The sequence below is a fragment of the Corvus kubaryi genome, unplaced genomic scaffold, assembly GCF_017639235.1.
Source record: "Corvus kubaryi isolate FWS band 111438036 unplaced genomic scaffold, C.kubaryi_AGA036_p1.0 37385, whole genome shotgun sequence".
Taxonomy (NCBI): domain Eukaryota; kingdom Metazoa; phylum Chordata; class Aves; order Passeriformes; family Corvidae; genus Corvus; species Corvus kubaryi.
Genome location: NW_024581127.1, coordinates 33,519,183 through 33,540,295, shown reverse-complemented (window position 1 = coordinate 33,540,295; position 21,113 = coordinate 33,519,183). Strand labels below are relative to the sequence as shown.

The window sequence follows — 21,113 nt, the reverse complement described above, 5'->3', positions numbered from 1 at the left end:
ACCTGCCCTCCACCTCATGTGGCTCAGGATCCCCATGGATATCACCACCATTTGCTTGCTTTTTAACACATCCAACAACATCAAATGCAGAAGAGAAACTCCTCTCCCTATGAAATTCACCGAGAAAATCCTGAGTTGTAAAGCAGAGCAATTTGTGGACCAACACTTTTCCTCTGGGTCCTAAACCATCACATTTTTTTTTTTTTTCCTTGACTGAATATGTGCTGATCTCATTCATCCTGGGAAAAGCACGGAGTGTTCTCATCCAGGCTATACCTGGCAAGCTGCACACACTGTGACAGAGGGAGCGAACTTCTGAGCAGGCTCTGCAGTGGCTGCTGCTGGGCTTCTTGTGGCTCTTTCCTGGAGTGAGAGGCCGGCTTCTTCACCTGGCATTCCTGGGAGAGATGAAGGGTAAGTCAGCAAATCAGCTTCATGCATTGCAGACATCCTCTGCTTTCAGCCATAGCAGAATTAGCTCAGGTCAGGATTTGCTGGTAGCTGGGCAGAAAAACATCTACAGGGCTTTTTCCTCCCCTCTCCACCTCCTTTGGAGGCAGAAGGCAAGAAAATGTTTTTAATGTGCTGCGTGGAGGCAGGTTGCGGGAGCTGTGGTCCCCGGCATCGCTCAGCAAGCACTGCCGGGGAAATCAACAGGGAACGTTCCTGATGCTATTTTAGACACCGGCAGAAAACGCCAGATAGCAACACCGAATTCGACGGGGCTGCACAAACCCCGGAGCAGCGACAGCGGCACGGAACGCAGGGACCCGCTCCCGCCGGTGTGTGGGTTGTCAGTCGATTTGGTGATGTGTTTGCTAACCACGACTTTGCTTTGACATGTCAGCTGGCGAGCCGGTGTCTGGATGCCATGCAGGCAGCTCCGTCTGAGCCCTGGGGAGAGCAGCTTAGATCCGCTGGCCGGGGTTAAAAATGAGCCGCAGTTAAGCTGTTGAAAGGGATCCGCGCTGCCGCCAACGTGAGTGCTCCGCGCCTGCCAGCGCAGGTGGAAGTTGCATGCCTGTCTCCAAGGGGGGATGCAGCTCTCGCCGGGTGACTGCCGGCTCCATCGGGAGCCTCTTGGCTTGTTTGCCTGGGAGAGGATGGGAAGAGGGCATCTTGCGGGGCTGCTGCAGCCGGTGGTGCTGCTGAAGGCAGCGTGTGAGATTAAAGGCGGTATCTGAGCATAAAGATACCGCAACAACCCCTGACTTTGGAATCATGAGTATTGCAGGGCTGGCTGCTGCAGGAAATATCCCCTTCGTAAGTCAGGCTGTTTGGAGCAAAAAGGACCAATTGTGTGTATTCTGCTGCAGCTCATTGTGGTCAGGTTAATTTGGGAAGAGGATGCTTGCTGGCAGCTAAAGGAGGCAGTCTGGCAGGGGGGTTAAAATGCAGAATTAACAGACCAGGCTGGTGTTTTGAAATGGTACAATAATCCCAAGGCAGGGGAACATGGTTTGGTATGATTTACCTTCTGAGATATTCAGGAGCAGGGAGACCTTACCTTAGAGGGATACTTTAATTAAAAAAAAAAAAAAAAAATTCAAAGACAGATCCTGTTTTGCAAAGCCCCAACACCACAATGACGGGCACTGCTGATAGCAGCTGTCCTGCCTGCCATCCAAATGCCAGGCCTTCCCAGAAACGCTGCTTGTGAAAGCTCCGGCACAGGGAAGTTTTAGCACCCCAGTTTTGCGTGTGGGTGCGAACGCACGTCTGTGTTTGGGGGGAGGAGGCATGAACTGCTCGTTGTACCCCAAGCCTGGCTGTGCAGCCAAAGAATTACTGGAGCTGTGATGATGGGTGTTAGGCAGGGCTGTGCTTTTAAAGGGAGAGCCCGGATGGGTTTAACATGGTGATCCCTTCTGGAGCTTTCAGCACTCATGGTCTTGGACATTTCACAGCTAAAACTGGTGCCTGTTCCTCAAAAGCTGGTGTCAAATTCCTGGTGCTTCCATGGGACCTCCTGCATGGACACAGCAAGGACATGAGGTCCGAGTTGATCTGCAGCTCCAGCTGAGGTGGCATAGTGAAAATGCCATGGAGGTCAACTTGTCAGTGTTGATTTGGACGGGATAAGGATTGGAAAAATGGGCAAATAGCAGTGAATCTTCCTGGAGAGAAGGTGTCCAGGGATCAAAAGGGAGAGATGTCATTGGTGTGTGCCAGGACATGTCTGGGATCTGGAGGGGACAAGGGTATGTGGTGGAAGGGAGTGCTCCCTGTACTAACCCATCACTGTCCGTGCTTGTCAGCAATGCACAAAGCCACAAATGAGAGATATTGTGTGCTTGCAAGAAAAGGGGAATTTTTTCCTTCCTCATTTCTCAATTAAATTTTACACTGCAAACTCCGTCTCAGCTCTCCTTGCAGAGGGAAAAGAGCAGTTGCTGCGAAGGGTTATTTTTTTTAAAGCAATAGCACAAGGAACCTAAAGCACAACCTTCCTCTGGAATAACCTTACTCTGGTCTCATTTCCAGTGGCTGCTTCATGACTGACCAGAACCAAACCATTCAGCAGTGTAAGAGCACATCCTCTGCAGAAACAGCAGCCTGCCTTGGAGGGCTACTTCATTTTCTTTCATTAAATTTACTGTTTGTATTAATTTGTTTAATGTTGTTGAGGGAAAAGGGCCCTCTCTACTGAGCAACCCTATTAAAACATGCCTATTAAACCTCACCCCATGATACCACAGGGGTTGGCTGGTGCTGGTGGCAGTCCTGCTGATGGTTCTGGTCTTAAAAGTTACAGGAACCAAGCATAGACTAATGTAGCTGTTGTCAAAGGCTGGGGGTCTGCTGGTACGAGAGCAAGAACAGTGAGGGAGGGAGGCCTTACAGCTCTCTGCTGGCAGGAGACCTTCCATATGTCTTTTTCCTTCACCCTTCACCTAAGATGAAAAAGGAGATGGAGTGAAGGCTGTCCCATCATGACATGTTGACAGCTTGTCAAGCAGAGGTTGGGAGGAGGCTCCGATTAACACCTGGACATTCCTGTAATTTAGTTCTTTCAGCAGCTAATGCTCGTTCATGATCTGTGTTTTCAGAAACATCTTCATCCACCTGTGAAGCACAGTCACTGCTTTGCTCGGCAGGGATCAGAATCCTGGTTATCACTTGCTATTGACATGGGCATAGCATTTTATCCCTCCCACCTTCCCACCATAAAGGGCTGAAGCCCCACCAGCAAACTGATCCAGACTGCCCTGTTCTCCTGGGCTGACACAGGGTGCCTCTCTCTGCCATGCAGCCCTGTGCCAGTGCAAGCTGCTCTGAGAACAAGGAGCCAGACCCAAAACTGGGTGAGGGCAAGGACCTCCAACACCCCAGAGTGAGGGGCATTGGATCACACGCACAGCGAACACTTTGCCAGCGGCTGCACCATGTACTGAAACAACCACACAGCCTGCAGCCCTGATACAAAACCACTGACCTGAACAGCAGCCAGATCATTTTTCTTATGAGAATGCACCATTCTTGAGCAATTTTTCCAGCACATCCCACGCAAACACGTTTTCTCTGAACACTGCACAGCAGCATTTACCATCTCATGCCAGCTCTTGTTTTTTTCCTAATCACACAGGTTGGGAGGGCTCTCACATGTAACTGGTGTGTCTGTGCTGGTGGGCACAGAGTCTAAGAGGTGTATCCTCATGGAAAATCCAGCATTAAACCATTTCATGTCACCAGTTCTAGAATCACAGGATGGTTTGTGTTGGAAGGGATCTTATGATTGTCTATTTCCAACCTTAAGTCAGATAAGATCCCACCTTTCTGCAGAAATCTGAAGCCTTGGACCTGGCACATACATATTGGTCTAATAACACATCCTTCATCTTCTCATCACTGCAACAGCCTTCCCAGGAAGGGCACATTGACTCTTCCCAGCTGGCATGCAGGGGGTTGCAGAAGCACCATTGATCATTCAATACTGGCACTAACTATTGTTGTTTGTGATATGCTATATTAGCTGAATTCTTGGTGGTAAAAAAGGAGATGTGAACGGAAATGGATAGTGTCTGTAAAGTCTCATTTCTAGCCCAGTGTATTTTGTGCTCACTCTGACCTCGAGTTTAAGTTACTGTGGAAGCAGGGAGATTTTAAGGCATTTTTTTGGCCCAGTTTATCAACTTCCATTGCACAACAGCACCTTGGGGCAGCCAGGATGTATCACCAGATACATAACTGGGCTTCTTAGTTAGTGGTGAGTGATGGCCTTGTGCTATTTGTTCATAACTAAGAGAAAGAAATGGCCAAAGTCCCTCTCTTCCCACATGGTAGAGATGGAGGGATGTTTCTACAGGAGCAGCTCTGCTCCTTGGCAGGCACTCCTTTTTGATCCAAGCTGGTGATTGCAAGCTCCTCAGGTGCCTCATTTCTGTATGTAGGAGGGAGGGAGAAGCAAAAGCAGCAGTGCTTCTCCCACTTGTCTGGCCCTGGTACTCCATACACTGATCTGTTGGGAGAAACAGGGGAAAAATGGTATTTATCCAAGATGATCTAATTAACATTTCCCATCTTTTCTCATTTGGTAAGAGACTGATACTCTATTTCTCCCTTGACCACCCTGAAAAGTCCATTGATTTTAACCTGCCAAAAAATGATTGGCGGATATAAAATTTGAACCTCAAACAAACAAAAAAAAGAGCTGAAATTTAGTATTTTCCTTTATTTGTAATGCAATGCACTAAATAATGTTCAGGAGTGACAAATGCCCAGGAAAAAACATTTCATCATGTAATTTTACAAGGGAGAGAAGAAGCAAACCCAACAGTCATGGACTCAGTCGATACAGTGGATTGAGCCCTACTCCTCTGCAATGCTGGAGGCAGTCCCATGTCTCCTGCACTTATCCTATCAGACCTATCTGAGGGTATTTGAGGTAATTCTTACCTAATTGTCAGGCACAGGAGCAACTTCTGGCTGGGATCATGACTGTGCCATTAGCTGGGAGCTCCTGGGGTTGATTCCCATGTTCATAAACTTCAAGCAAGTACCTGTTGGGAGAGGGAGAGGATAAGCTGGCAGGTAAGCAAGGATCTTCTTGCCATTGTCAGAGAATCCAGTGTGCTTTGGAAGAGAAGCAAGAGAGTTTAGGAAAACAATTCTCATATATACAAGTCTACAGAGAAAGCAATGATCAGCACAGAAAGAAAAACACAGCTTAACTTCAGCAACCTACGAAATTCACAGCAGTGGTGCTGCACAGGGGGGCTTGGCATGGTATGTCAAAAAGTTAAGTGGCCCCAAGAGTGAAAAGACATGGACAACTGCCAATATATTATGCAGTTCTTATCTGAGCACCCGAATTCCCCCTCAGTGTGCTGCATTAGGCTGCAAAGCAGTCTGTAATCAGGAAGTTTGGCAGTCATGACAGAGATGCTCCCTGGCATCCATTTGAGCAGCCTATTGTGCAGCCAGGTCTGCAGAGCCTCTCTGGGTACCAGAGAGAACAGAGGCCTCTCCTGCAACTGGGCAAGAGCTGTGGCTCTCCACACATTGGACAGGAACCACTTCAGCCTCCAGCACAAAGCCCTGGGAGCAACGGAGCCAAGGCCACGTTGTCTCTTTGTACAGAGTCTGGGCAGACACATCCAGGTCACTCACTCCAGACAGCATTCATGACCTGTGTCTTTGCTGTTTTCCAGTCACCCAGAGGGGAGCTCAGAGCCTTGGCAGCAGCCCTGTCACAGTCCCCAGGGTCCCTGGGCTGTCCTGCCTGCTGAAGCATGGCTGGAGCGTGTGGCAGCTCAGGAACTTGGGAAGAGGCCACCACATCCGGCTTGGATGCGATGTGCCTCACCCCACAGTGCCTTTTGGGTTCATTTAGGCTCTCAGCTCATTCTTCAGTGGCTGAAGGGAGATCTAAGAACAGGATTTAGCTGTGGCTCACCCTCCCCTTCTCCTCCTCAATCCTCTAGAAAGAATAAATGCTAAAGAGAATGAAGGTCATCCACGGCCAAGGCAAGTCCATGCTAATCCCTCTCTGGAGTCTTGGCCGAGTTCAGCATTCAAGCCCTGGGAAGTATTAGGAAATGGATAATAGAACAGGAAATGCCAGATTTTGGTAGCTGTGAAAAGGACAGACACACATTACCCATGCCATAGAGATAAAGGGGAGGGTTTCCCTCTCCTCCCAGGCTATGGATGTTAGAACTGAATGGACATGGTGTCCAAACTGGGTGAAAAAAAGACTATGCCTCTCTTCTTGTGAGGCTTGCAGGGAGGGGCCACACTGGGAATAAGTTCATATCTTCAATGTCTTCAGGATGACTTTCACACTCATGGGGCAGCTCACTTCCATGCCTACCCCTCCTGTGCTTGCTCCAGTGGCATTTTCAGAAGGCACCCTTGTATGTGTTTAAGGGGGAAGAAAACCTGTCTGACAGCCCATTGCTCGACTGGATACTCCTTTTTGTTTCTGAGCCCAGCTCAAAAAAGATTTTTCTCTGCCATCCTGGAGAAAGAACTGAAAGTGCAGGATCAGCTGAAAAAGAGGAACTTGCTGCAAGCAAACCTGACACCTCCTGCAACATCCAAGAGACCAGAAGCTTCATTTGCTTTGTTTCTACACAACTGATCAATTGAAACCAATCAATGAAACACTGGGGGTTGGCATGTTCCTGCCTCCACCCCGCGGGCTCTGCCTGATCCCAACAGCAGCCCGGAGCTGACTCCCACACTAATGCACACGCAAGCACAGATCCTCTAGTGACATCCGATCCTCCACGATATCTCATGGATGTCTAATTATTATCTAAAGATCAGCCTGGATACAAAAGAGTTTTTGACATCCCTTTCCTCCCAAACCGTCTCCCTAAATCTTCTCAAAACACAGTGGGCAACACGATGATTTATCTGCCATGCAGGAACTGCTCCTGATGCCACTTCATACCTCTCCTTCAAAGCCCACGAATTTAGGCTGCAGCTAAATTTTGCAGAATTTTTCAAGCCCAGCTTCTCCAGCCCTGCGGGTAAATCTCTTGCATATCTCTTCCTTCATCTGTTACTAAAGCACTTCTCATGGGCCCTGATCACACTTCACTCTTACCCATTCATGATACCACCATGGAGATTTTTCTCCTAACCTTTCCTTTTTGTCTTGTTTCTCAGGTTGTATCCTTTCACTGGTTCATCCCTTCCCATAACACCAAACTCAGTTCTTCGCTCTCAAAGCCCTGTGACTTCTCTGCCCGTAGCCCTTCCCACCAACTACCAGCCCACAATGGTGGCCAACCTCTTTTCTATCACATCTTTGGAAGTGCTCCTCAAAAAACATCCAAAACTCAGTCTCTGGTAGAAACCCATCTTTGCTCCCAGTATCTGCATACTGGTCATGTTGCCACATAACACACTGGCAAATATCACTTTCCTTCTCCATGTTCCCATTTGTCTGAGCCACCCATTTCCCTATGTCTTAATCTTGGAATAGCAAGCGTAAGTGTTTGTTGCGTAGCACAGCTCAGCCCAGCTGCAGCTTCTTGTCCTATGGCAACAGGAACCAGGAATAATAACATCAAGGTGGTGACTCATTAAAACCAATAACCTCAATAATTAGACTTAACTTTTCCAATTGTATAAACAGCTGAGAAAAAAAACAGAATCTTATGCTTTTCCAATATTTTTCCTTCTTCCAGTTTCTCACACAGAAATTGTTGGTATTGGGCACTTGTCACAGTCAAATTTCCTCTCTCTCCACACAACAGTAAATTCATGGAGTGAAGTGAAATGTTTGTTTTCTCCCTATTCTGTGAGTGCTGAAGACTCTCCAGCATCTCTTTGCTCTGAGCAAGGAGGAAACCAGCTGCAGCCCTGCCTTGGTGCCAACATTGTTCCAGCTGCTGTTGCTATAGGAAAAAAAACCACCAAAGGCAGAACTGTCCAAGTTTCGAGTTCCTGAAAAAATCTGTTTAAATCAGCAGGGATAGAGTCTGGATGCAAATTTCTCTCCAGATCTGATGCTCAGTGGGTGCCATCCACCACTTCATTCAGCTGCTGCTGGTTGAAGCTATATCCTGGTACAGCCTCTTCTCTACTCTCCCTGTGACCTACCCCTCTCTAAATAACACTTCCCTGCCTCTTGTCAGAGGCAGAGAAAGAGGCTTGGACCAAGGAAAAAGCTGCCCATGGGATTAACAGAGGGTGTCTGTGCGACAAGGAGCCATCACAAGTAGGACAGCACTCAGAGGGCACTGGAGAGACAGGTACCCTGGGGGCAAAACACTGGGACAAGCTGGTTGATGAAATAAGGAACAATCAGGATGGCAGGGGGTGGGAGAGAGGAGGCAAGGAGCCAGGGAGGAAGACTTGAAAGGACTGGGATGAAAAGGGGATGAAGGGACCAAACTGCTAAGAGAGGTGGGCATCACATCCCTGAGCAGAGCCCCACATTCCACTCCTCTTTCTCAGTCCTTGTCCCTGCATTTTGGGCATACCAGGACCTTGTGTTTAACTATGTCCTTCTTTAATTGCAAAGGATCGCAGTCCCCTGAAGCTCGAGTGGCTGCAGAACCAGTGCTGCCCTGAAAATGGCTGCTCTGACCCCAGCAGGGCAACTGCCCTGGTGCCAGCATTGAAGGAACCTTAATGTAGATCAGATCTCAAGAACCTGTCAAACCTGCCCTACGGACCTCAACCCCCTCCCAAAAGAAGCACACCATTGAGTACAAAAATATGGTGTTAAAAATGGAAAGTGCTTATGGAGGGAGATCAGCTGCTTTGTGAAGCAGCTGTATGTTCTGGAGCTCCTTTTGATGTAAATGTGTGAAATTACACATTTATTGCAGGATTCAAATGTAGCCATGGCAACATGATTATCAAACAGTTGCATATGGAAGTGTAAATCCATACAGGTTTCTGGCTGGTGAGATTAAACTGCCCAGAGACAGCTCAGTGTATTCCAAGCCCAGGCCCTCCATGCCCAAAAGGATTCATATCTGGTTTCTGTGACTGGGAAAAATTCCATTTCTTTGCATCCAAATTGGCTCCACTCAAGTGGGCTGACCACCAAACAGATGGAGAAGAGCACTAAACAGGCCAGTACCCCCAGAAAAGAGGCAGCACCATGTACCTCCCTGCATGCTGCTGCACGGGGTGACCCTGTCCTCAAGGCTGGTTTGAACAAATTCCTCTGCTCAGCCCCTTGCAAGGGGCAGGGACAGTTCAGCCAGGAGCTGTGTCTGCAGAGCAGGTTTCAGTTACACCTCGAGCATTGTCAGGCTGTATTCATAGAGGGCATGAAAACAGGCTGGGCAGCCAATGGCACCCCCTCACCCATGCTGTCCTCATGTGACAGCGATCTGGTGACATCCGAAGAGGGGACAGAAAAGCTGGCATCTGTACTGGCTGCAAGCAGGAAGGGGCTGTGCCCTTATAGCCTCAAAACCGTGACCTTGATGGCCATTCCTTGGAAACAGGGCCCATCCATTAACTTTCCACAGCTGTCAGTTCCAGGCTGAGCCACAGTGTCACAGCCAAGGAAAGTCAGGCACAGTCTCCTCCCCTGGATACACAGCAGGCTCTGACACCTCATGTAACAGTGTCTGCACACAGACTGAGCTCAGCTCAGGGTCCTGGTATGTCTGAAGTGCTGAGTGATAAGTGTCGTCAGGTGGACTGTGAAACAACAGGGGAAAAGGGAAAGAAAAAGACAAAAAAGAAAAAAGGAAAAAAGAAAAACAAAATAAGAAGAAAAGGAAAAAAAAGGAACATGCACCCCAGCACGGAAACAGACTGGTGGGAAGGAAATAGAAGTTTTAAATAGACACTAAAAGATTGGCAGAATTTGGCTGTAAATGAAAACAGAGTAGTGGAAGGACAGAACTTTGTCCTTGTTTTGCTTTTTTTTCCCAGAGACTTGATGTGGCTCTTTCACTGAGAAACACAAAAGTAGGGCACAGTCCTGCAGCGGGCATCCGGGGGTATCCACAGTCCTGAGGATTGGGAACCTGCAGCAGGAGCCCTGGCATCCCTCTGGAAACCAGTGGAAAAGCAGGTTATCTCCACAACAGCGTGGTGAGCAGCTTAATGGGACACCTAAAGCATCTGATGGCAATGCCTCCGAGCCATCATATAGGAATTCACAGGATGGCTTCTCAGTAGGATGTTCCTGGAGTTAATTAACCTCTGGTCCTGATTTCCAGCGGGAACATCTCTTGTTTCCACCTCTAGCGAATGGCTCTAGTAGATTAGACAGCCTGCTTTCACCTGGTACCTTCTTCTGCCGCAGGTTTTTCTGGGCAAAATCCCCTCTCATCTTCCCTACTGCAGTGTAGACATTCCGGAGCTCCACCACACTTCTGTTTCCAAACCTGTGAATTTCCACATCAACCATCCTTCTCAGTTTCTTTCTCTGCATCATGAGGCTTTCTAGCAGAACCTCTTTACCTTTTCTCAGAGACTTTTTAAATACTGCTGTTTCACAGAGGATTTTTGGGTTGGAAAAATATATAGGCTCTTGTCACTAAAGACAGATCTTTCTCGGTAAACATGAGGCTTTTGATTTTAAAAGTGACAAACACTGTTTCTTAATTTAAAAAAAGATTAATTTTCCCAAGCCTATTTAGAAAATAAAGAAAAACTATTGCTGTGCTAATTGCTATTACCCAAACGATTTTCACATCATCTCCTGCCTGTGGCCACATTTGCCACACGTGTCGTGCAAATGGACTTGGCATTCCAGGCTGCAGCAGACCAAGTATCAGATTTCTGGTTAACTATGAATTATCACTAAAATAAAGGCACCCCAACCCTGCCGTTAATGCTGCCTGAATCCCATGGCTTGGGAGTGCCACTGTGTTGTGCTGCCATGGCATTTGCTCCCCAAATTTGGCTTCTGCTCCTTGAGGGAATGAACCAAACCTCCCTAAGAGGGGAGGTGAAGCTGTTGCCCACATCTCATTCCCCTCGCTGCAGTCCTTTCATCTCTATGCTATATTAGCATTCTGGAGAGCACTAATGGGTCTGAAGTGGCTTAAAGCCATTTTCTTTATTACTGGATTAGTGCTGGAAGGGTCTGAATCTGCCGGCACTCGGCTCAACCGCGTCAAGAGCTTTCTTCTCCGAGCAGACACGAGCGCGCAGAGCCCCAGCCCACCTCACACGGCCCTCCTCACTGCTTTTATGAATGGAGTTAAAAACAACACATGCCGTGAAGCTGTTTCTTAGAAGCTTTTTTTTTTCCTGGTGTCCTGACTGCTCCAGCCAATATAAGCCTCACTGCTCCAGAGCAGCACAGCCCTGAAAGCAAGGAAGTGGGCAGGAAAAGCAAAGCACAGGTTCCCTATCTGTTCCCTGCCTGCCTTTAGTTGAGCAATTATACAACTCCAGATCTGTGATTATTCCTGGCAAGATTTGTTCATCTCCTGGGAGACTTTTGGAACAACATGGTGCTTTTGTAGGGAGTGTCAACCACCAGGCGAACGTGCCTTCCAGATCTGATTTTTTTTTTTTAATATGTAAGTAATTGTTTCTTTACAGACTCGTCTTTGCCTTTCAATGACTCACACTTCTACCTTGTCAGCTTTCAGCACAGGCCCTGCCCTCCCTCCCAGTGCTACAATCCTCCCAGATCTCACCCACAGTGCCAGGTCACACCAGGTGAAATCCTGAAGGATGAGAATCCATTTTGTCGGCACCCTGTCCAGATGTTCTGCTTACAGGGGCTGCTTTTTGGGGGCTGCAGAAACTATGGGCACAACAGTCAGAAGGCATAAAACCGAGGTACAAACCTGCCTCTGAAACACTGAAATAGGGGTTTATCTGTGGTTTATTTTTTGGACAAACCCAGATGCATTTTCACAGCGACGGTGACAGATTCTCATCCCCAGCACTACTGCTTTGCTAAGAGTCTCATTCCCACTCCAGCCTCCCGTGGTGCAAACGTGATCTTCAAAATAAAGAGGGAGAATGCTTAAACACCCCTAAAATTAATTCATATCTTTAAGCTCAGTGCAATATAACTGCAGCCAAGAGGGGGATTTTTCTGAGACTTTTCCCCCTTCACTGCTCTCTGAAAAATTTATTCAATGTGAGGCAGGAAGCAATTATGGAAAATTTCAGGCTGGATAGTTAAAGCATGGCCAACTTGTAAAGTAATTGGAAAAGTAGAAAGCAAAATGTTTGGTAACATGGGATAAAAGGTGCTGTGTTAAGTGGAGGATTTTTTCTTATTGCAAACTCTCCTCTCTGATATGTTAATTGTGTTTGGCCTGATCCCTTGACAGTCCATTAAGTTTTTGACCAATTGCAGGCTGCTGAGGGCAGATAAATTTCAGGCTATTATGGGAACACCCTAGAAGTTTGTATAGAAAGGAAACTCTCTGTTTCCTGTATCATCCTTCTGGGGATCTTGAAAGAGTTCACAAAAGCCACTTAAGCAAACTTTCTTTGCTGGATAACGGAAGGAAAGGAAGCTGTGAACAAGCAAACAACACTCAATTCCATGAGACAAGAGATACTCATAGGTCATTCGAGAGAAAGTAAAGTCCATGAATGAAATGCGCGCACACACACAGAAGATATTTTGTACTCTGAAAATAATGGGTATTTCTGCACTCCTGCACTATTTCTGATTTATAACAAGGTAAATCCTGCAAACCACCAGTGAGACAGATGGTGGAACATCTGCCCCTGCAAGGCATGAAATGTGTGGAGGGTTTTTGTCATTCAAATAATATATCTCAGGATGAGTTGGAGATGGTCATGGATCAGCTGAACAGCTTCTCTTTCTTTCTTCCTGTCATTAACAGCACAGCTGCCAGAGCTCTGCTACAACCAGCTCTGGGTTTTATATCACCCAGAGATAGAAAGCAAAGGTCTGAAGAGCTATAAGTTTTCCTAGGGCTGGCTTCAAGTGCAAAACTCAGACAGAGCTCAGGGAGCTGGGACAAAACTCAGCATCAGGTGTGCAAATGCCTTCAAGTCCTGGAAATACTGGGGGACTCAAATTTATAGGCTTGTCCCTGTCTGTGAATTTTATACTAGTTTTCTAAGGAGGTGAGGTTGGTCCAATAGTGTGTCCTCTTTCCTGAGAAGTTTTAAATGTCTTGGCTTCAGCAGCATTTCAGAGGGAGGTCAAAACCAGAGGATGAAATGCTGCAAGTTTGGTAAAATAAGCTCTTAGAGGAGGAGATTTGTAGCTCATCTGAAGTATGGGGTTTGTGGTATTTGATGTGAGTAAATCCATGTGGTAGAGAGACCTTATATCTGTTCAAACCACAGGAAAACAGGTTCAAGTTTGCATTCAACAACAAGGCATGGTCCTTTCAGAAGAAATGGTTTGGGAGAATACTTGGAAATACAGGAAACTAGCTGGGCACTGACTGAAATTTTTTTAAAAGCATTTAGGAAAATATCAATTGTGAAAACATTTTTTTCTAGTAGATTCTGCAACTTATGGTTATGGTCTGACCAAAACTACTAATGGGGGGGAAAAAGGAGCAAGGAAAATATATGAAATTTTTGCCAGCTGGAAAAAAGAAAAAGGTTTCGTTCAGATTTAGAGAAATCCACTCAGGCCAGTTCTTGTTTAATTGGGATGGGGGAAAGGCCTTTTCTGGCAGAAATATAGCTGATTACTTGACAGGACAAATCTATACTCCTCAAAAACATTTCTCCTGGTCTCTTCTCAAAGTTATCCATAGGAACAGTGCTTCCCTGGGGAGCCTGTTAAACCTCCCAAATAACCTCATTGCTAGGAACTTTCTCTCAGTTTTACATACTTCTTTATCTTCAGCTGTAACTTCTTGAGGCTGCTCTCCGGCTTACAAATGATCTCCATTCAAATCACCTGTTGTCCTTCTGTGCTCTGGCCCAGGTGAGGGCTAATACATCCCTGTGGAGAGCATCCGTCTGCCCAGCGTAAATGCATTGCCAGTGCAAAGAAATGGGCTGGAACCTATTCAAGGAGAAAGGTTCTTTATTCCTATTCTGACAGTAATACAAAACTTTTGGTCCTACCAAAGCAACCTTGAGTCTTTGAGGTGCTTAAGTCAGGAGCTTAGTTGCCAGGCTCCTGATATAAATAAGGAAAGAAGCTGCTGAACCAATAGGATTGTCCAATGAAGAAGAGCAGCAGGACAGCACAACTCCATTACAATCTTCCTCTGCTGTTGGAACAGTGTCTATGCATACGGGCCATCTCCAGGTCCCCCTCCAGCAGGTTGTGTTGTAGCCTTCGGAAGGTCTGGGAAGTGTTTGAGGAAATGGATGAAATTGCTTGAGGAGGAACTGGAAAATGAAGCTGTTTTTATAGGGGTCAGAAGTGAGAACTGGAGAGTGATTTATTCTGTGAAAGGGCCTGACCATGACGACCTGCTAGCCTTGGCAAGCTTACGCGAGGTGTAGGACTGTGGCATGACTCAATGTGTGCAGTTTCTTCAACAGAAAACAACACCTTTTTTTTGTAGGTTTCCCACCAAATCAACTAGATGAACTGACTCATGCCAAGCCTAAACTCTTAAAAGTCCTTAGGCAGAGTTCTGAGGTTCCACAGTGCATTGCCATGTATTTATCCCCACAAAAATGTCTGCAAATTGCATTAACTATCCTGCATTTCAAAAGGCTGCTATCTAGTGCAGTCATTTATGGAGAGCACTGTATTCGTGGGGGTCTTCGTAAGTGCCTCTACAGAGTTCAAGCAGTGTCTGGACAATGTCATATGGTTTAGTTTTAGGTCCTGCGAGGAACAGGGAGTTGGAATAAATTACCCTTATGGGTCCATTCTAACCTGAGATATTCTATGATTCTATAGAGTATGAGGAGATGAAAAGGAAAAGTTTCTCCTTTTCAGAGTAAGTGGTTTTAAAATCATTTAAGCTGAAAAGTGAAACTAGAGCCCAAGAACAGCAGTGTGAAGTATCCACACTGTGCATTAGGTAGAGGGATTTTCACAAGTCCAACACTGAATGAAAATCAAACCCCATGAGTGAGATTCAGTTCTAGGAAAGGGGAAAAATTGCTGAATACAATTAACTCAAAAAAACTGTTTTGAGTTAATTCCAAAAACTGTGATTGTTTCAGTTTACATTCAGCTTTTAGGGGCAGTGGGGGGAACGATTAAGAGAATCCTAAAAAAATCCCAGTATTTTGTAGGGGATTTCCACTCCAATCAACTTTGGCATTTCATTTTTTCCTCAAAGTTTAAAATTACTTTCATATTAAACACTTCAGGGTCTGCAGCTGTTTGGTTCTTTGGTTGTGTTTGGAAATTCAAGCAATTAGAATAAAAAGTATTCACCCAATTTGGTTTCTCAGTCACAACTAAAACAGCCTGCTTGGGGTTATTCTTGAAACTTGGGTTGCTTAAGTCATTTAAATAGATTTCTATTTCAGAAACAACACAAGAGCCAACAATTTCACAACTAAAAGCTGGAGGGCTACAAAACTTGGCTCCGCCTAAGACTCTTAACATTGTTTTTCATTATCTTAATCACTAGGTTCTTTACATACTAATTTTCCATCCCGCTGCCAACCAGTGCCAATCCAACTCACTTTTCCATCACCCAGGTGAGTGTTACTCATGTTTTCATGGAAATGTGAAAAAACTCTGAATACAGTCAACACAACAGTGTTTATTTTTGTGACTGCTCATGGACTTCTGCTAACACTGAGTCATATCTGCAGAAGTCACTAACGCAGGTGTAGCTTCTGAGTTCTTTCCTAGGATTTTCCAAAAATATGGAGAACACTGATGGTTGTCCAGATGCAGTCTTGATGACACAGGGCTAAACAATTTGTTTATGCTGGGACTCAGAATATTGCAAACACCGATTAGGTATGTGACTGATTAGGCAAGCAGAGAGATGAGATAAATCACAGCATGTGGTTGTAACAGGCCTTAGCAGAGCAAAGAGTAAAGTGAGTCCTCCAGGAAGGCTACAGAGGCTTCAGGTCCCACCTGGTGATCAAAACAGACGTGCCCAGTAACACCTGCACAGTTTGGATCCAGCTGGAGCCACAAGGCTGCAAAACAAGCAAGCAGCATGAACAGGGGTAAGTGCTCAGTTAACTAGAGGTCATCACTTAAGTGTCTAGAGCTATAAACTAAGCATTTGTGTGGTGATCAGATAAAAACAGGTATTTTCTCCTCTCTGGGTTAGCCCAACTGGCTATCATCTATTAATTAATCTATGAAACATTGTGTTGTAATGAGAAAGCATTAAGTAACCAAGAACTATAGAGTGGTTTGTGTTGGAAGGGACCTTGAAGCCCATCTCATTCCAAACCCCCTGCCATGGGCAGGGACATGTTCCCCTAAATGAGGTTACTCCAATCCCCATCCAACCTGATCTTGAACACTTCCAGGGATGGGGCATCCACAGCTTCTCTGGGTAACCCATGCCAGTGCTTCATGACCCTCTGAGTAAAAAATTTCTTCTTAATATCTAATCTTTACTCTCCCCTCCTTTAGTTTAAAACTGTTCCCCCTTGTTCCATCACTTTCTGGCTGTATAAAAAGTCCCTCTCCATCTTTTTTACAAGTTCCCATTAAATACTGAAAGGTCACAAGATCTCTCAGGTGAAACTTCGGTAAATTTGGCTTCATGGCATGCAGCAGGAGTCTGTGCAAGCAGAAGACTAACTGGTCTTTTTTTAGACATCCACCAGTGTAAACTAAAATTATTACCAGTCAGCTTTCACCAGGGTAAGGCTAACGTGAATGAAACTCATCTCAGGCTTAAACAGCCTCCTGTACTTCAGGCTTTGGTTCAGGATTTTGCTTCTCTGCAATATGATGAAAACGTATCTGTTTTTCAATAAAAATAGAGCGACCAAAATACAAATATCCCTGTGCAGCAATGGAAACCTCATAAACATCACAGTCATGGTTTCATGACAGGCAGCTCAGAACTAAAACTCACTTATCTCAGCTCATTTCCCAAGTGCAGAGAAACAGAAGAGTAAACAGCATTAAAAAAAAAAAAAAATTTAAAAAGAGGTTCTGGTCTCTCCCTGACAAGGGAAGCAGTTGCTGAACTAAGCAAGTCCTGCAGTTCTTAAGTGCTATCTAGCAGCATCTTAACTGCTCTTGGCACTTGAGGACTGAAAGCCAGTTCTCGAAGGATTGTCAAGTCACCCCTTGTCACCTATAAACTGCTCTGAAGCTTAATTCCTCACAGTTTTATTGTGAAGATAATTATAGACCACATAGACTCAAGAGGCGGGTTAATTATTGCAGCCATTAATACCAGGTTTCAGCTGTGCAAACCAGGAAAATAATGACAGGGAATTCTCATTCTTCAAGGCATGAACTCATGATGAGATCTCACAAGTGGCAGAAGCAACAAACCCCATCTTACAGCCAGTATGAGCACCTTGTAACGTAACTGCTATTGTGAGTTGTTTATTTTCCATATGAGGGTTATGTGAGAAGTTGTAGCTACTGCTTTTAGAGTCATACAATCATTTCAGTTGGAAAAGACCTTTAAGAACATAAAATCCAACCACTAACCCAGCACTGCCAAGTTCACCACTAAACTATCTCCCCAAGAGTGACAGAGGTCACCTCTATCATCTCTCTTGTAGAGAGCAATAAGGTCACCTCGCAGCTTCCTTTTCTCCAGGCTGAGCACCCCCTGTTCTCTCAGCCACTCCTCATCCAGACCCTTCTCCAGCTCCACTGCCCTTTTTTGGAGAGGCTCCAGCACCTCAATGTCCTTGTTGTGAGGGGTCCAAAACTGAACAAAGGATTTGAGGTGGGACCTCACCAATGCCCAGGACAGGGGGACTGCAGGTTTCAGTGCAGGATGAGGGCAAAGGGACCCTACACCTGCAGCACCCTGTTTGCTCAGGATTGTTGACATTGCTCTGGGGTGGCATGAACCAACTGGCTCCAGATGGGTGGACTTTGGGCTGGTGACAAGGCAAAGGGCTGAGTCACACTCTATACTTGTGGGTTCTGTCAGAAGCCCTTTGGCTCTCAGAATTAAAAGTCAATTTTGGCCAACATGGGCAACCTGAATGGACCTGAAAATCTGCCTGTCTGTGTGCCAGTCACAAATTCACACAATCTGCTCTTCTTCATTAAACTTTCTTGAGAGTTGTCTGTGTCCAGACAAAATATCTTTGGTTGACCGGCCACAAATCCACATCTGAAAAAAAAAACCAGAAGCATCCCAATACTTTTAGGGGGGAAAAAAAAGTATCAAGGGACTTGGGCCATTTTACACAGCCATTAAAGTTCCATCGTAATGACAGCATGTGTTGGGGGAGGGTGGGAAAAAGGATAAACAGCAGTTTCCAGTCCAGAGTCTGGGTCTCCTATCAGATATATCATCCTTTGTGAGAGATACCCTGGGGCTGAGTTACAGGCCAAATGTGTAAAAGTTGAGACTCATTTTTCATGTCCTGTTTATAAATGTCCTGGCTGGGAGACCTCACCTGTGTTTCTGGGTGCTCAGATTTGCTTCAAGCGTAGCCTCAGGTTTCCCAAACCCATGGCCACTCCCAATTAGGAGACACCTCAGAGAGCTGGCTGTGTCAAATATCATTAAGTCTGAAAGCAAATCAAAACAATCCCAAGGGCTTCTGTCCATCCAGAGGAAGAATTACCTTCTTTTTTTAAATCACAGCTTTGAAAGGATTTAGGAGCAGCATCGGTCTCAGGAGGTTTGTCTAGTCTAGGAATCCCCTTGTTTCATATAAAGCAATTCACACTAGATCTGAACACTGGCAAACAGTCAGCTAAATCCATTATCGCATGATAATGCTCAAACATTTCATTAATTCCTAACCAGCTGTCCTCTGCTCCCTTACCCCTTTCATCATACAAACATTTCTTTAACTGTCTGAGGGAGGGGAGAAGGGAGGATCAGATGCAGCCTCGTAAAATTCCTTTACCCGCTTGGCCTGCGGCAAGTTATTTCTTTTGACACGCGTGTAAAATAATATTGGGGGTGGTGTTTGTTTGGCTTGGCTGGATGGTGAGTTTTCATAACAATTTGGTAAGCCAAGTACCTGTGAAATGGAGTACAGAGAACTCACGGCAGCTTGTTGAGCCTGCCGTCTGGTTAATTAACATATCTCATTAAATAGGGAAGACCCCTTGCTCCAGCATCTATGCCAAGACACAAGGCAAGGTGTTTGGAGCAGGATGTTGCTCTCCAGTGTTTTGAGGTCCCATAGGTTAGTTCTCTTTTAAAGTCCTCGGGTACTCCATGCCAAACAAACCAGTGGAAGTGAGGGTAAGCAAGGGATTGGTACCTTGGGGGGGTTCTCCAACTACGTGACTCAACAAAGTGGGTACGTGCACACCAAGAGCCAGAGAGAGATTTTAAGGTGACTTCTGGATGCTTTCTTTAGAAAAAGCTCTCCCTGAAGTGCCTCAAATCCCTACACGTTGCCCAGGGACTCTCCAAGGAACAGGATTCACCACCCTGCTGAGGAGGGACCTGAGGAGAGCACTCAGGGGTTGTCTCCAACCCCACTCTCAATCACAGTCCAGGGGCTTTTCTCCCAGTCCCTCTCCCGGGCAAACATAGCACACGTCTGGACAGCACATCAGGCTCCTGACTGACGCTCATTTCTCCCCTGCCAAGACATGAGAGTGCGTTTATTTATTATGGGTTAAATATTTGGAGTTGAGTAAAAACCTCAGAGGGAAAAGGTGGGTCTGTTTCCTTGGATTTTTTTTCCACCCCCTCACTCACTATGAAAAATCAGATTTTTTAAACTAAAATATTTGGTTTATGGAAAATTACCCTTTCTGAGTTTAGGCTCAGCTAAAGGCTGAGAATTAACAACTCTTGAGTGAAAATAACATGAGGAAATACAATGGAGAAATATCTGGACATGTCCGGACATGTCTGGACATTGCCAGAACGGGTCTAAAATGTCAGGCTGAGGTAAGGATCCCACTTTACCACAACAGTAAGCAACAAAAGGGCTAAAAAAGAAATACTTTTTTTTTTTTTCCACTTACTTTAAAATGAGGCGTCAAAACATCAGGCAGCTTGGGCTGCCACAAACCCATGGGTAACAAGAAGCACATCTTAGAAGTTGTAATGATATCTTGAGATCCTTTCTTGGTGTTTTTAGGGGTGTTAGCGTCTCAGAATTTCCACTAAAGTCATTCAAGTGTTTTTTCTTACAGAACCATCAGACATTTCTATAAGTATGGTTATATTGTGTTTCTTCTATGGAAGAAACTTTAATGTTTTATTAAGGTCTATCACAGTTGTGATACAATGGACGTTGTTTTGCCGTCAAGACTAGGTGTTACACTGGGCTGTCATGGGTGTGGAACCTTTATCTTCACCATTTGGCTACTTAAGATAATTATTTTGACACTTTTTGTGTTTATAAACATCAGTAGTATGTCTTAAAAACCATCACTCTTTGAATGGACTTTGGACATCCTCACCAAAGGATGGTTAATTTATTGAGTTGTGCATGACTGTGGTCATGCATGCTTTTCAGCCCTCCATCTGAATTAGCCTAAATCAAAAATATATTGATAATAGCATTGTAGAACAAAATATTGTTGTCTTTTTTTTCGTTAGGACTTGTAATAGAGTCTCTCTGTTACATTCAAGATTCATCTTGCTTTTTAATAGATGTGTACAGTTCTTCCATTTTGCCTCCTGTGGTTTTCCTCTTCTGAAGTCTGGTATGCTTCATGGTTTGTTTATTCATGAGTTGTAGAGAAAGAAGTTCATCATGAAAAAAAATGGTTTGGATATATACTTAACGGCATGTCAAGAAACAGAAAACAATTACACTTACGCAACGTAACGTGCATTTTTACATGCCACTCGCACGCTGCTTTATGCATCCCCAGTTTATGTAAGTAATGAAAATTAAATATCACACTAGCCTGCACAATGCAGTCAGCACAATTAAGGCTAGGAGACCTTAACTGGGAATAAAAAAACACACACCAGCGCTAAAAAACCACAGTCTTTTATGGCAAGTTTGCAGAGGGTGCTTCTAATGTGGCAGGGCTATGGCTGCCATGGGGAATGAAGTGTTCTAATGTCCTGAGGGTCACTGGGTGCTGTGTGTTGATTGTATTCTGCAGATGTGACAAATACATGACAAATACCACATGTCACTCTCTCCATGGTGGCCTGGCACACACCCCATCACAGTGCTGGGCTGGACATGAGGAG

General features: G+C 45.4%; 1 protein-coding gene across 3 annotated transcripts in view; it reads left to right on the top strand.

The window, feature by feature from the left end:
* Nucleotides 1-230: 230 nt before the first annotated feature.
* Nucleotides 231-21,113, top strand: part of SLC45A4 (solute carrier family 45 member 4) — an 86,444-nt gene continuing 65,561 nt past the window's right edge. Inside the window, exons 1-2 of one of the 3 annotated variants that reach the window (XM_042035796.1) lie at nucleotides 231-414; nucleotides 848-979. The gene's annotated coding sequence lies outside the window, so the exon portion shown is untranslated. Of the gene's footprint in view, nucleotides 415-847; nucleotides 980-15,440; nucleotides 15,511-21,113 lie in introns of those variants that run through there. The other 2 variants (XM_042035795.1, XM_042035798.1) reach the window with 2 other exon arrangements.